We start from the raw sequence: 9,983 nt of genomic DNA, 5'->3' as shown, positions 1-9,983 counted from the left end.
CAAATAAAACCCCACACACCTCTTGTTAATATTTCTGTGGTATTTTGAGATCACTGACGTTCTTCCTCGGGTTATGTTTGTCATCATATCCTTCTCATCCATGATGTTTCCAGCTCAAATCTTCACTGGACACTAGGAATTTATTTGGAAGAACTACAATAGAAAATAAAGAGTCCAAAGATGCTTTATAACAGTTTTTTTTATCATTTTTTAATCATTTCATCATTTTAAACAGTATTTCAAACATCTTTTAACATAATCAAACCCATATACTATGTGTATATATATATATATATATATATAATTTAAAATATATGTAATTATATTTATAATTATTTTTAAATAAATTATAATTTTAAAATCAACCATTTAAATAATTTTGAACAATTTGAATATTTAAAAATATTTTAGAATCTTTTTTCAAATTTTAGATCTTATATTAAATATGGTGAGAAACCTACACAAAACGTCTTATAGGCACATCTCAATCAACTTTGAGAGAATTCATTAGATTTTTACATTTGTAAGCTTTAAAGGCACAAATGTTCCACGTTGTCTCTTAATAAAAATATATGAATTATATTTACACAAGAAATTGTGTTTTAAATGTAAAGCATGTCACACCGCTGTCAACATTTGCCATTTCACCTATAAACACATACATGACTACTAGTAATTTTTTTTGTTGAGTTTGTGGATAAAACCCACGTTGAACAACCCACATTATCTTAAACATCACTTCCTGTGTTCATAAAGCTGCTATACAGCCAAACCAAATCACACTACTAGATATTTTTCAGAAAACCTCCTTTCAATTTCATTAATAAAAGGAGACTTATACATTGTAATGAGAAAACGTGAGAGTTAAACCCTCCGGCATCATGCCAAGATGTTCAGAGTGGTTTTAAACATGTGGTTTGTAACTGTCCTGAGTCTCCAGTAAAGTGTGTTCAGATGCTGACGTACAGTACCTGATGGAGGAGGCAGTGTGAAACGCTGACCTTATCAACACTGAGCTCCTGTTATTCAGCAAGCCCTCGTCGGTGACGTCACACTGGCTACTGCAGCCAACATCTCCTGTCCACACACACACACACACACACACACACACAGAAAGAACAGAGGTTCACACAACACACACTTCTGCAAAGCCAGGCACACACCAATTAACTGATTAAGTGATTTGGGAAGTTTTTGAGCATGTGTAAGCTAGCACAGTCCACAGTACAATGTGTGGATTACGTGTTTCGATTTTGAAGTTGTTTTAAAAATGAAGAAATCTCCATTTATTGAATGAGACTTAAACTGAAGGCGACATCTGAAGGATGTTTTTAGTGGAAATGGCTGCTTCCTCTTCTGTGCACTTGAACACACATCCTCTTGAGCATCATTGTGTGATTATAGATTCGTTGTGATGGTAAGGTCGCATATATCTGACTTATTAAATGAGGATTAAATGTGCATTTTGGGAAAGTTACATTTACATTACACTGTAGCTTTTATTTTCATATTTTCAGTTTTCACTTTAATTTTAGTTTAATTAAATATTTAAATGTATTATTTTTTTTATTAATTTATAATAAAATGTATTTTTTTACTAGAAATAAAAATATTTTAATAGTTTTAGTTTTACTTAACACTGCAATAAACATAAGACATTTTTTTTTAATTATACCTTTTATTTTCATTATGCTTTTTGACATTTTTCTAGGGTTATATACTATTTCTAATTAGCTTTATTTTTATTTAAGCTGAAGTTTCTAATCTAAAATATTGCATTTAATTATTATAACTGTTTCAGTCAAAAATAAGAGCAATGCAATAAACAGCAGTATCCAGATACTGTGCGACAACATGCCCATTAAATCACTGCATTGCTTTTCCAGGAAAATAATCATAGAAAAGTTAAAATACTTTTTAATAGCTAAAACTTTGACAGCTTCTACTAGTTTCCCCTAATGTCTTTTTGCCATTTTATCATTCCCAGTGAACTCCATTTTTCCCTTAATAAATAAAAGACAAATTAATCTCAAATAAAAGCAGCACGATTGACTGAAGCTCATTATCTCAGGAGCTTTCTCGGTGTGTTTTCTCAGTTCCTCACGCTCTGAGTCCATGACAAAGACTCTCTCACTGTGACGCTTTCAACGACAGACCCTCAGAAGGAGAAGTGCTGCATCCACAAGCTCTCAGTGTCATGAGAACCTGAAGAGAAACCTCAGAACAACTCACCGCTTGCACTTTTAACAAACAAAAAAAAATGTCACTAGTTTTTAGCAATCAAAAATTTTACAGATGAGCAGAACCAGGAAATGTATATAATTTTAGATTTTTAAATCACACACAATCACAAATGTAATATTTTGAAAGTATAAATAAACAAAAAATAAATAAATAATACAAATTAAGATCTAAAAATTCGATCAATATAAAATATAATCCTAACCATGTATATATATAAAATATTAATTATATTTAAAATAAATAAGATATCAAATTATATAAATAATATAATATATATCAAATATCAAATAATATAAATATAAAATATAATCCTAACCATGTATATATATAAAATATGAATTATATTTCAAATAAGATATCAAATTATATAAATAATATAATATATATCAAATATCAAATAATATACATCAAATAATATAAATATAAAATATAATCCTAACCATGTATATATATAAAATATGATTTATATTTAAAATAAATACATACATGAATAAAAAATATATAAAAACTTGATAAATATAACATATAATCCGATCCCTATGTATACAAAAAAAAAATATTATTAATCATGTTTTAAATAAACAAATAAATAAGATATAGAAACTATATAAACATAAAATATAACCCTAACCCTATATAAAAATATATATATTAATTATATATTAAAAAAGATGTAATTAAATTATACATATAAGATAAAAATGATATTTCATGAACTGAAAAGCATAACCATGACAAATGAAAAGCATGTACACAAATGCACACACACTGACCTGATCTCTGGTCACACACTCTTCTCCTAAATCCTGTGAGTTGAAAGTGCACATGACGCCTCTGATCACTGCATGCCCTCCTCTATCTGTTCACTGCATTTCCCTTTTTTCTGCATGAATGCATGTCTTTGCCAATTATTGTGCGAGAAACTGCTGACATTGAGAGTCGGTCAAGCCTGGTCCTGTTAGTTTAGATTCACTAACCTGCTTAAACTGGAAAATAAACCGAATTTCACACACACACACACACACACACACACACACACACACACACACACACACACACACACACACACACACACACACACACACACACACACACACACACACACCTGTTGTTACTTGGATCAAATAACAGTACAGGTGATGATCAAGTGTGAAACATCTCATTTGAGATTATACTTCATATGAACGACCCTTTTAATTATTGAAAATAATATGCAGCTTTATGAGATAATGTGTCAAATAATAAAGCCAGCCTCAGGACAACATGAACTGTAGTTTGATGTAGCAATGTCCAGTTTATGTACAGTATATAAAAGTGTTTACAGTGTCCTCTGCTGGCAGAAAGTTGTACTGATATTATCAAGACTGCCAAATTATACATACATATATAAATTCTAAACATTTGTATTTATGTATACAATACATAAATATAAAAACAAATACAATATAATATGCTTAATTTAAACAACACAATAGATAGCTATAAAAAAAATAGCTAAATGCACATGAACAGTTTTGCTGATAAAAAAAAAGGAAACTGACATTAAATCGTGATGATTTTTGCTTCGTCTTCAGGGACAATACAGAGACTCATAATGTTTCCACACTTATGGAAATGCCAAGCCACAGAACGAGTGAATCCACAATAAACTGAAACACGTGATGAATGACAGTAGGCATAAAATGTCTATAATATAGATTAATTAAATTACTGCTTACTATATTTACCATATTTACTAAATAAGCAGCCAGAACAACAACTTAAAATGTTTCATAGAAAAAAAGCACCTGGATACGAATGTCACGTTTAATATGAAAGTTATAGGCTATTAAACGAAACGCAATTTTTTTTCTCTCAATTTAACTTTTTCCAGAATTTTTGTATATCTTAACTTGTGATTTTATAATAATTTTAGTGGTAAAACCATTTTTTTTTACTGATATTATTAAAAAATATATATTATTAGAAAAAGTTCAAACGATTCAACGATTAGCTACTATTGCGTTCCCTTTAAGGGACTGCGCCCGTTTTCAGGGTTTTCATTTGTTGCCTTTCCTGGCTTCATTTTATATAGTCTGTTGGACTAGGACTGCATCTATTTACATTTGTTTGTTTATTTGTGTATTATGAATATTTGTTTTTCAGGTATTTCACTTAACGCTAGGGGATTAAGGGATAACATTAAGAGAAAGTCTGTATTTTTGTTTTGTAAGGGTGAAAAAGCAAATTTTATTTTATTACAAGAAACTCATTCAAAACCTGAGGATGAGAAATTTTGGGTAAACCAATGGGGAGACAAAATTCTTTTTGACCATGGTTCAACTAAATCTGCTGGATTAGCTATTTTGTTCTGCAACTCACTTGGTAAAGTAGTGACATCTAAGGGTAGCAATAACGGTCACTGGTTACTTTGTGTTTTGACCATTGATGACCAGTATATCATTCTAATAAATGTTTATGGATATTATAATCTAGTTCAAAACAGACAATTAATTTCAGATGTGTCAGACGTCATAGATGGCCTTAAAGTTTTCTATCCAACTGCTAACATTATTATGGGGGGTGACTTTAACATGGTATATGATGAATGGCTTGATAGATATCCTCCCAAATGTCAATATAGTTCTTATAACCCTACTCTGTCTGATTTCTGTCGCAAACACAACTTATTAGATCCCTGGCGTATCAAACATCCGAATGTTGAACAATATTCTTGGTTTAAACCAAATAATACAGGAAATTCAAGAATAGATTTCTGGTTAATCTCCTCCTCTATCATAAATATTGTTTCTGATTGTTGTATGTCAGCAGCACCTCTCACAGATCACTCTGTTATTAAATTGCTTATCAATCCTTCTGGAAATTCTTATCTATTAAAATGCCAATCATTTCAGGATGGTATTAAAAACATAATTTCTAAGGTTATGAACGATGATTCAATAATGTCCTATGTTGCTAAGTGGGAATTCCTTAAATTTAAAATGAGAGAATTTTCTATTCATTTTGGAAAATCCCTTAATAGAAATAACAAATTAACAGAAATGACCGTCATTAAGGAAATAAACGAATATTATAACAGAACATCACTTACCGATACTGATAAACGGATATTACAATGTCTACTATCTAAACTGGATGATATCTATCTTCAAAAAGCTGAAGGAGCCTTCATAAGATCTAGGGCAAAGTGGATTGAGGAAGGGGAGAAAAGTACCGCTTATTTCTGTCGTCTAGAAAAAAGAAGGCAGGAGAGACTTGCTATTAAAGCATTATTAATTAATGGTAATGTAGTCACAGACCGATCTTTGATTGCTAAGGAAGCTGTCTCTTTCTATAAAAAATTATATTCCTCAACCTTTTCCTCAGATAATGCCGAATCTTTTTTCAACCATATTAAAGATCTGATTCCCCGGATAGATGATGAGTATGCACTGCTATGTGATGCTGATATTACCTCTGATGAGCTGGATAAAGCTGTAGACAGTTTGTCTGTAAATAAATCTCCAGGCAGCGATGGTTTCACAGCCAATTTCTATAAACACTTTTGGGGTTTATTGAAAGATCCTTTTTCTCTCATGTTAAAAGAAGCTATAGATAATATGACATTCCCCCTTACAATGAAACAAGGTGTAATAACTTTAATCCCTAAACCTGATAAGGACTCCAAATTGTTAAATAATTTTAGGCCCATTACTCTATTAAACACCGATTACAAAATTGTAACCACTGTCTACGCTAGCAGACTGAAAAAAATCCTACATAAAATTATAAGCGACTCTCAATCAGGTTTTATGAAAGGAAGATCTATCCATAACAATATTCGGTTAGTTCTGGATATTTTAGATTATAGACATCTTATTGATGATGATGGTTTTATTTTATTCCTTGATTTCTTTAAGGCATTTGATTCAATTGAACACCCATTTATTTTGAATAGTTTAAGATTATTTGGTTTTGGAGAGAAATTTAGAAACATAATTGAATCCCTTTATGAAAATTCAAATAGTTCAATTTCTTTATCAGGAGGTACTTCACCCCGATTCTCTATCAAACGTGGAGTTAAACAGGGTTGCCCCTTATCCCCATTTCTCTTTATAATAACCACAGAGCTGCTTTCTATCTTTCTTAAGCATTCAAATATAGCTCCATTAGAGGTGTTTGGGCATCCAGTTCTCATAAGCCAGTTAGCTGATGACACTACTATCTTTATGAAGCAGCTTTCGGAAGTCCCCAAAATCCTGCAAAATATCCAAATCTTTTCTAAAGCTTCTGGCTTAGAATTAAATTTGCAAAAGTGTGAGTTGATGCCAGTTCATCAATGCCAGTTAACCGAGGCCTATAACATCCCTATTAAATCTATAGTGAAATATTTAGGAATATATCTTTCTAAAGATATAATGGAATGTGAAAATCTGAATCTGTGGAAAGTAGTTGAAAATTGTCAATCCAAACTTAATTTATGGTTATTGAGAGATATTAGTTTATTGGGAAGAATTTTTTTAACCAAAATGGATAGTTTATCTAGATGTATCTACCCTGCATACTCATTATCGATACCAAATAAAGTGATTAAAAAAATTAATCAGATTAATTTTGATTATATCTGGATGAAGAAAGCTCATTACATTAAAAGAACAGAGTTGACTAAAGAATTCAAAGATGGAGGTCTACAAGCCATTGATTTTGATTTCAATGGAACTCTTTAAATTAACTGGTTGAAATCCTTCCTTAATAATGATAACCTTTGGTTTCACATCCCCAGAGAAATATTTAAGAAAATTGGAGGGATCGAATTTTTACTTAGATGTGATTTCATTCCCCAGCGTCTCCCTATCAAACTATCCAAGTTTCACCAACAAGTCTTGTTGTACTGGAAGCTCTTATACAACCATAATTTTACACCTCACAAAACCCCAATGTGGAATAATAGATATATCACAATAAGAAACAAATCACTGTATAAAAAGGAGTGGATGGAGAAAGGAATATGGTCGGTGGTTCATTTAATCGATAGTAGAGGTTATTTTTTATCACATGATAACTTCTGTCTCAAATATGATATAACCTGTAGTCAGAATGCGTTTAGCTCTATGATTAAAGCTATCCCCAATGCTTTCATGTGTTTGGTTCAAGCATACCTTTCAACAACGAATCCTCCCATTTGTTGTCTCCCATTACTTTTAGTTGAAGGTGTAGATTTTAAAGAAATTAAACTTCCAAACAAAACTATTAGAAATATGTTTGATAACATCTTATTTCCCATAGTACCCTATAGAAACTGGATTTCACAGTTCTTCTCAAAAAAAAATATTCACAGGTTACGAACAACTTACTTAAAATTTCCTTTATCTCCCAAAGCTAAGGAAGTCCATTTTAAAATTATAAATGGTGTATATCCATCCAGTGAATTTGTACAGCGAAGATTTGGTTTTGAAACTAGTAATTGTGTTTTTTGTGATAATATTGAAACTACAGATCATTTATTTTTTCATTGTATGTTTGTAGAGGCTTTATGGCTTGATATTCATGACTGGCTATATCCAAAGATTCCTCATCTTGAAGTCTTCTCTCACAAGGACATTATTTATGGACTCGTCTTGGAAAGCAACAAAGACGATTTTTTGGTTAATAACATCCTTATTCTAGTTAAATTCTATATACACAAATCTAAATACTTGAAAGTGAACCCTAAATTCTGTGTATATCACAATGAGTTTCTTTCTTATACAAATTCCCTTAAAATGATGAAAAGTAAAAATGCTAAAAAACTTTTTGCTATAATAGAAGAATATGACTTGAAAAGTAAACCCTAGCCTTTTTTTTTTTTTTTACTTATTATTTTATTTGTCTATTTATTCATTTTTGGTAATGCAATTATGCACCTGATTCTACTGTTACTATGTAATTATATATTTTTGCTGCCATGTTGTTTGTACATGACATTGTTCAATAAAAAAAAAAAAAAAAAAAAAAAAAAACTATTGCGTTCCCTCGATTTGCTAAATCATGCGCACAATTTATAAATCGAGTGAACGAAATAGTAAATCAAGGGAACACTATAGTAATCATGTGCATGTTTTAGTACTTTGAGGGAACGAATTAGTAAATCGTGCGCACGATTTAGCCCACTATTTTTTCCTGCATGTCATGTGCCAGGCTCCGTAGTAGTTTCAACGGCAATAACATAAACAAACGTTACTGCGCATGCGCGCTTTTGTGGCCCTAACTTAACTTCCGGTAGACTTCCAAATAGAATCAATAACAAGAGCCAAGTCCCTCTAGAGTAGATATTTTTTTTATAACAAACGAAATATGTTTGCTGCGTAATCAGGTGGACTTAATGAAAATGCAAATTAATTATTTCCGAGCAGGAGATGCATAAAGCGCGAGAAATAGAGGTTTCCCCAGTAACAGCTGTAAACAAAGCAGAGCTATGCTCACAAATGCTGCGTTATCAGGCATATAACATGCAAGTATTCCTTCAGAAATAGTGATATAAAAACACCCATGCCTCGTTTTGATATTTAAACATATAAATGTAAGGAATTATTCTTATTAAACGTAAACGCAGTATGTAACTTTACTCATGTTTATTCAACGAAGCCTTTTTGAAAATCGATCAGTTTTAAAATCGTAGCGAGTCTCCACAAATAAATTAATGTATGGGAAACACATCCCGCAGCACAACCACCTGAGCCCAACTTCAGTCTACTCATCACCTTGACTTTAACTGCGTTTGTAGAAGGCACCGCAGCCAGACCGATATACACAACACAGACCGGAAGTTAACTTAGGGCCAGGCGCGTGCGCCTGATGAAACCGTCTATACACGGATGACCTACTTCTTCCGATTCTGAAGTGCGCATTCGATGGACACTATCCCATGAGGTCAGTAACAACGTGATAGATGAAATCTGTCCGAATTTCATTCATACAACCCATATTCACATAGAATGTACTTTTTAAACAGTTGTTAGTAGCCTAAATATAAATCTAGTACCTACACAGACATTTCCAATTTTTCATTTTACTTATGAATGGGAAAAATTGCGACACGGAATATGGCAGGAAAAATACTCGCCCTCTGAATCTGATCTGTCTCCAGTCTTCTCAAATAAAGAGCCAATAGCTTAACGGTCATTTATTCAAAAGAAGTACGTACTCAGAGAGAAGTCATTTTTGCTATTTATTGACATGAGCATGATTTGTAATACAGCACCTTCTAGAGACTTTTCTGGAGTTTTATGAAATCAATTTATTTGTATATTCATCACACAGGAAAATGTTACACTTGATAATATCATGTAGTAGCTAATAGAGAAGTGCAGTAAAGCTGTATTGCTGTTTGCCAGGAAGACTCCACTCAACTACTAACTTGATAATAAATGTTGTTTATATTTTGTTTTATTACTATTATTATTTAATTAGTTAAATACATAAGAAAGAGACTGCTGTGCCATACATAAATGGTCAAAAATGAATGTAAATTAATTAAAATGTAAATAAAAACAATACACCACATGGTTAATATACTTCAGATGGCTTCATAGTTGATAAAGTTGGAAGTTTAACTGTCTGAATGTGCATGATGGGATTGTCCAGACATTTGGACAGTCCGTCAGGAGATCCAGTATATGCAGGTTAAGACATTTTAGTGATCCATCTGCAGCATCAGTCTTGGTTAACAGTCATACTGAAAACTGACAGTGCTGGAATGTTCCGTGTGTGTGTGTGTGTGT

Source organism: Carassius carassius, chromosome 22, assembly GCF_963082965.1.
Source record: "Carassius carassius chromosome 22, fCarCar2.1, whole genome shotgun sequence".
Taxonomy (NCBI): Eukaryota; Metazoa; Chordata; class Actinopteri; order Cypriniformes; family Cyprinidae; genus Carassius; species Carassius carassius.
This window is presented reverse-complemented; position numbering follows the sequence as displayed.